We start from the raw sequence: 7,733 nt of genomic DNA on the forward strand, positions 1-7,733 counted from the left end.
CCCAAGTGTATAAAAAAATTATCCCTTCTGCACTATTAATCTTAGCATTGTACAAAAAGCTATTTCGGAGAAAAAAGTGCAAATAGATAAATGTGATAATTAAAATTGGAAATTGTAAACATTTCCTTGAAATACCTTGTTTTTTTTTACAAAATTGTGTGCATTATTTGTGCAAACTCTCCTTAAAACAGCTTTCACTGCATCATTGACAAATAGCCTTTTGTTCTTGAAGTCGCACCCAACTTCCAAACAACGCCCGCCTAGCCCCGTTCAATGAGGTTTGGGATTCTACAGACACAGTTTTCCTCGACCCTAAAGGTCACAAGAATGCAGGGCTTAGCTGCCATACTGAGGTCAAGTACCACCCAATGAGCATTCTAGAGAAAAAAAAAGCACTTTATTATGTGGCCTGGCAAATTTAACTTGCATTCCTCACAAACAATTTTGCCACACAGCAATACAATTTCGCCACTGCTTGGGCATCCGACATCGACCACCTCGAAAATTCTCTTTATAACAAAAAAATTCTTCCTCATACGATTCACTGCTGTCACTTTTGATTCCCCTCCTATACTCCCGGCTGTGCATCACAGTTCCTTGTTATACAAAGCGAAAATATTCTTGCACTTCAGGTACTCTGCTCAAAAACAACTCCAGAGCAGCTCTCTCAGCTGGAAGGAGCACTGGCACTTCTTTTGGTGCACCAAGCATGCACGACCCTTGCACATAATGGGCCTTTTCCACATTGGGATAGCTAAGAAAACGTCGACACAGCTGCGTGCTCCTTGGTGGGATAACATCCAAAGAAAGCACGAGGTGTAATTCCTGAGACATTACTATGCGCTCCAAGATTTGGTTGGGCACACCATTTGCTGCCGTAACTATCTTAACTATGTGGCCATTCTCACTCTCAAAGCCAAATGCAGAATGGGCCCTCAGGGGTCCGAAGTTCCGGGCTGCTTGGGATAAGCGCAAGAGCTGGTGCACATTGAAGCTCATGCAACACTCCCCATACAATGATGCAGTCCAGCTTACAAACCGTTGCAGGAGGTGATCTGAAATAAAAAAGCAAGAGTGCTGTTTTATACCTAACAAAAATGAACTTATGGTCGTGAAGGTAATGACCATTCAGCCAAAATGTTGAACACTCAAAACTAGCACAGTTTGCTCTTCCTTTCACATATCCCACTGGAAACGTGCATATTGCGAAAGCATCATAGCTCACTTGCACTGCTCAGGTTTCCAGATGGTAAGCCTCAACCTACTAAGTGGATATATTGCTATGTTTCTTTCTGTAAGAACAGAAAATAAAAAAACAAGCACACAACTCATTAAAAAAAAAAAGGCGACCAAGTAAAAAATACAGAAAGCCTTTTATGATATCCACCTTGTTGAAGTACCCCCTGTACTCTGGCAATATGCAATTGGGCTCCCAAGGCTTCAAGTTTGAAGTTGGGTACAAGAAATGGGATGGTGAAATCCTGCAGGAGAGGTACTTGCTGTACAAAATATAGAGGCTGCTGGCACGTCCTTTTTGTTCCCCGGCAAGATGTGGGCAAGACGGCCATAAGGTTTTTAGCTACAATAATCAAACGTTGAATGTTAATGATGTTCAAAAAAGTGCAGAAAAGCTACATGCTTAGGAATTGGAGAAGAGTTTTTATTGGTTTCCTGTCAATCCCTCTATCTTGTGGGGGTGGACAGCATCGAAAAATTGCAACTATAACAGTTAGATGAGAAAAGAAGGAAAATCACTTCCCGCCACCACCATCACTATCGTCCTACATCTCTCAAATTGTTCCACCGCTTCTTCTCCAATTTAGAAGACGATAAATGGCTTTACGTGTCAGAGTCTCGGACTAGTCAATTGTTACCTCCTCCTCTGATTGTTAATGACTGCACTTGTGTTCTGCGTGCTGCAAAGCTAATACTTCACTCTCGCACTAATCACAATGATCGTATCTTGTTCTTTTTAGATGGGGTACATTGTAAAAGTGCTTTATGAAAGTGAGGAAGGAATAAAACAAATGGGCGGGGTCATGTGCTTTAGCTCTTCGCCACCCATTAGTGGACTGAGTGTTGGCGTTAACGGTGGACAGGGATAGGGTGACCCACGTGCCCATCCTAATGCAGATGGCAAAGCCAACCTAAGACACAAGATTCTACTCAGCCTTGGGCAACCCCCCATGACCATCCGAAAGAGTGATACCTCAGACAGTCTGGTGAACGGCAGTGTAGGAATCCTTAGAGACCCCTGAATGTTACCAGTACCTGCGGAGAAATAATTTTAGCAGTGAAAGGCACAGGGTGCTAACCATTACCTTCCCTTTAATCACTTAAAGGGAATGTAATGGTTAGCACACTGTTAAAAATATTTCTTCAAAAATACAAAGTACAATTGCCAGGCATGCTATTAAATTTTGTTTTTCTTTTTTGCAATGATGCGTGATGCACTAGTATATATGGATCACCTCTTGGTATACATCAATGACCGATATTTCTTTTCATAACTGAACTTGTTTGATGCGGTTTGTTTCGAGAACTAAGTGATGGTTGTGAGGTATATAAAGAATGTTATATAATTACTGCTTTGTCATCTTAGTTCACAATAATATTAAAGCCAGAGCCACAATAAAAATGAATGAAGCAGCATCGAATATATGTACTGCAGTTTTTCTAAGCCTCACATGAACTATACTGACCTTTGAAGTGATAGCCAGAAAAGCTTTCGGATGTTGAAACAGATATAGCATGAGAGAAGAAATGTGATTATTTATTTTAAGCTAGCCAACCATGATAGTGACCTATGTAATGCCTTATACGCATCATTAAAAAGGAATCTTGACACCAATACCTGGCACATATGCTACATTAATCTGATCTGCACACATAGCCTTGTCATCCCCATACAGAATGAAATTACCATGCTCCAGATACAAAATGCTTGACCTCACCTGCATAACTGATGGCAACAGTTATGCAGGTGTTGCTCCTTATGCGAAAGTTGCTCCTGCAGAAGGATGAAAATCGCCTCACAGAGAAGGCCAAAGTGCCTCAGGTACTGAGCAGGGAGGGTGTGCAGGCAACATGGCACATAGAAGAAAAGAAGCCAGTTTCGCCACTTGTGCGCTTTCCAGAAGTGCCTCTCTTGGATTGAGCGAGGCAGACGTGTGACATCGTGTGGTGGATTTATAGCAGTGAGCCGCTTGTTCAGTGCATTCATAGTACTTGATCGCCCTGCACAGTTTGTACACATATGTAAGTTTACAAAAGCTACAGAAGCACTAAGTACGGACATGGAAGAGGTAGGGGATAACATAGGATGAAGTCTTTGTAGAAATACTCTAACTGAAAAGAATTCATTCCCACATAGCACCACTGACGTGTCATTGATATGCCATTGATGATAACTACATCGCTATGTAGTGCTCGTTCAATCCCCTCACGTTGTCAGGGTCCGCACCTTGTGCTCTTGCACTTTTCTTCATTACACACTAAGAATCCCGGCTATAAGTACTGAGTAGTGTAAGATTGTTACATTAGGTACATTTTTGGAAGAAGCAACTTAGTTCACTAGAGAATGTTACGTCATCTGAAAAACACAAAAGCTAATTGAGATCATAAACAAATGCTTACCTACGTAGAACTTCTCACGGCAGCTCGATGAGTCGAACCAGTAGTCGTTGAACTGCTTGGTAACGCCCAACAGCACACAATGCAAGTACTCGATCGTGTAACAAGATACAAGCTCGAGGTACTTCAGAGGCCAGAAAGGTGATGGTCCTTCTACACCATTGACTGGTGTCTGTAGGTCCATGGCAAGTTTCATGTCATTGCTGACACTATCTCCCATCCTCTCTCTTGCGGTTGGCTGAGTTGTGGTATATAGACGTCGTCCTGAAGTGCAAACATAGCGCCTGCAGTGTAAGGCCACCATTGTACAAAAAACAAAATTTGAAAATAAAAAGAACATATGTCGACAGGCCACAACAAAGCATGACAAGTTGTGGAAATCCAGTTTCCTCCCCCTTCGCTGCGACCGACCACCACCACCTTAACGAGCTTCATGGCAGCGCCGGCTGGGAGAGGAGGTAAATACCTCCCCTTGGGGGAAGGAGACCAGCTATGGGTGCGCCACCAAGACGTCTACGCGGGTTCCCGCGAGAAGACGAGAGGAGCTTCTGGATCCAGCCGGTAGCGAGAGCGCTCGTCTCCCGTCGCCTCTCCCGGCAAATGCCGGGGGATAGCGGGCACGGAGTACGCTGCGCACACGGGAGGACCCGTCGTGCACGACCGCCCATCTTCTGGTTCCCAACGGCGAAGCGACCGGTAAATACCGCGTGCTCTCGCCGCCTCGCGCGGCTAACGCCGCGGTACGGCTTCGTCCGAAGAATGCGGCGCGCACGGGAGATCCCGGCCGCCATATTCACGGCGCGTTCAAATGTCCGCCGCCGAAATCGCACCCCTATTCCCCAGCCGGTGAGTCAAAAGCCCTTCTTACGTAGCCTTGCCCTTCCAAGGAAAACCTTGTTGATGTATAGCTAGCCGGCATGCTCTGTATTATTTGCGAGTGCAATAAATAGTATTGGAGTATTACCGATGTGTCGTCATCATCCTTTGTCCCTTTGTTCCCTCCGCGGGTCGCCAGCGAGGACGCAGCACCTGCGGAGTGTGAGCGGGGCGGAAGACCGTCCCCCTAAACCCCACAAAGTTTGTTTTCAAGAATGTTTCCGAAAAAATATTTGCTACAAAATGCAATCTCTATTATAGTGAAAAGCTCTTTGATAAACTCAGCAATGAACCTGCTACTCTTAGCTAAAATAGTGCTGCTGGCATGGTCCAATGTTTTGGAGGGCCACCATGAATGGTAATTATAGTATCTGAAAATGAGATAATATTGTTGATGGCATAAAGAAATGCCATTTATTAGCCTGCCTGCCGGTGCCCAAAGGTGACATATGCTAATGACAGTATCTGCAGAGCTAGCAACTCTCTTAGAATAAGCTAAGGACGCACCAGTCTTGAGTTCTGCACTGTCAACAGTGAAAAAGAAATCAGATTCCATAGGTGAGTAGTGGCATTTGCTAGTTCCAGAATAAGAAAAAGTAGCTTTGGTATGCAATCACTGCCCTAGCACATCAGAATGGTTTCAATGCTATTAATATTGGTGAAGTGAAATCCTTACCTTTGTCCAGTTTCTCACATACTAGGCACCAGGGACAACCAAACCGCCCATTACATTGTGTGTGGTTGCCCACAGATGCCCGGGATGGAGCATCCACACATACACACGCAATGTACAGGTTCGACACCACAGCCATAGTACCATGCTGCCACACAACCTTGCCAACACTCTGTACAGCCCTGACAAATTATCCCATAAAGAGAGGCATATCCGGATGTTTGTTCCCAAACTATAATCCAGCCAAGAAAGAATTTTGAGTGCAATGAGGTTGTGGAAGTTCGTTTACACATAACTGTATCGGGCAGATTGACGAATTATTGGATTTGAAGAGTGGGCTTCGGTCGGTAATCACTGTTAAGGTTAGGTCGCTCCATTTTAAAAGTTCCCGTTGCCGCAGATCTCTGCACGCTGCCGCATCGCTTATGTCTGTCATACTTCTAGTTCCAGCACCCACTCCGTCAGCCAATTTAGCCAGACTTGCAAAAATCACTTTTCCAACGTTTTTTGCAAGATGGTGGAGCTGCTCCTTGAGGCTCATTATGGAAAAGAAACTTCCCCTCTTCGTGACTGCACTAACTTCAACTTCTATTTTACAAACCTTGCAGTAAAGTTTGTGGCTGTGTTTGCTGCTTTGCAGTAGCGATAAGCATGTTACATAATAAAAGTGCCATTGAACGAAACTTGTACACTTAGATGACCACAATTTACTGAACAAGTATTTCGAATGCGGCAGGCCTGATCATTGAAATCCAAATAAGGCATCGATCAATTAAGTAGATCACCAAGGGCTGACCAAGTCAGCCCGTGGGCGACAAAAAAGACCATTACCAATAGAATTGCCTCCGCCAACGTTGTACGCGAGCCGGGAAGCGTTTTGCTCCCGAACTCTTGAACACAAAGAGCTAAAAGCTCTGTGTCATCGAACTGTGGCACACCACCGTGCGGCTCATCAGCACCATCATCTCCGCCGTCCGGAGCATCGCATTCTTCAGTGCTGCAACCGCTCTCACTAGCAGCACCCATCCATGGTTCCAGGTGGTCAATGTTTGGCAGAGCACCATCGTGGGTCGCGCTGGTGTCTCCTTCGCCACTGTCATCCAAATGAGAGCGCTGCTCACAGCAGTCAGTTTCGCTACTATTACTTTCGCTTGCAACCCTGTAACCGGGCACGGAGACAGTCAGGTCCTTGATGCCAGCAGTTGAAGGCGGCGTTGCAGCTGCCACGCTCGGCGCATTTAGTCGTTGCTTATTGTACCACAGTGTAGAGCGTAGCACACCAAACTCGCTGCTTTCATCAGAGAAATAAAGCTTGCGACGTTTAGGAGTCGTATTGGCTGTTGCTCATGGCGGTATGATGCAAAAAGTGCAAATGAAGACCTATTTGTATAGGCTTCCCGATGGCCAACCAATGTGCACCATTACCAGACGAAACCAAAAAGAAACTGCACCGTCATTAGCTACCAATGCTATTGGCATGGCTTGGCTAGCACGACACCCTCGATCAAGAGTGGCTCTTTCGTTTATCTCCTGTAGTACGCTGAAAATACATATTTTCTCCCGAAAGCAATATTTGTAGTTGTGTAATCACATTTACGCCATGCATGGTATCGGAGAAAATTGAAGATAATTACTCCGCGTCGTCTGCTAAAGGATGACATGCCGTCCTCTAATTTACAGGACATCATTTGTTTTTATTTCGCCGCTTACAGATTCCGAGCTGGACAGTGCCGCCTCCCAGCCCTTGGTTTTTGAGTTCTTAATCCTCCAAAATGTATGAAACCTATTATATAATTTAGTCACTGCTGCACAGAAGGCTCAGTGCGGATCGCACATATTTAGGAAACGTGGGGTAACTAAACGTAGTTGATATGGGCATTTGATTACAATAGCTGTAGGATGACCCCTTACTTCCTTTTTAGATATTTGTTTGGTGCAGTGTACTTTGCTAGTTAATCTTCAATATTGTGGCGCTTCATCGCTGAGTCATGCTGAGCCGTTCCCCTTGTGATTGCGGCGCTTGCTGTGCTTGCGGCTTGCTAGCAGTCTTTGCGCCGCCAAGCCAATCCTAGTTGATTGCTAACCGTACGACTATCGAGGAATGCTTACGACCGCATTGACTGTACTGCACGGACTGTTTTTCAGTGTTAGCAGTGTCGTGTGCTTTGCCATAGCCTCCTTTATAGCTTTGCTCACTTTAATGTGCCATGAGCACGTCGGTTCCTACGTACGCGTACGTCAAATACAGTGACGGCGCTAGAGCAATCGTGCACGTGTCATTAATACGTAACTATTGCACGACCTCGGTAACTGAGGTTGCAAATAAAAAAGATGCCTACTGGTGCGGCGGAAGAAAAGATGAGGGGTTTTATCCCGCACAAGTAATGGAACTTTGAGGTGAGTTTTTCGATTACTTTGCTATGCGGTCCGTCATATTTCAGCAGCGTGCAAATACACCACCGTGGTGCATTAACAACCCATGCAATTAGCTTCTCTGATCTTAACGAAGTTCGATGGCGAAGCTGCTTAGCGGAGAGGTGCGCGGATACGC

At 45.2% G+C, this 7,733-nt stretch overlaps 1 pseudogene; it reads right to left on the reverse strand.

Moving 5' to 3' along the window:
* Nucleotides 1-260: 260 nt before the first annotated feature.
* On the reverse strand, nt 261-1,771 carry LOC146174954 (uncharacterized; annotated as a pseudogene).
* Nucleotides 1,772-7,733: the final 5,962 nt, after the last annotated feature.

This window comes from Amblyomma maculatum, chromosome 11 (genome assembly GCF_055883805.1).
Source record: "Amblyomma maculatum isolate TAMU_Amacu chromosome 11, ASM5588380v1, whole genome shotgun sequence".
NCBI lineage: Eukaryota > Metazoa > Arthropoda > Arachnida > Ixodida > Ixodidae > Amblyomma > Amblyomma maculatum.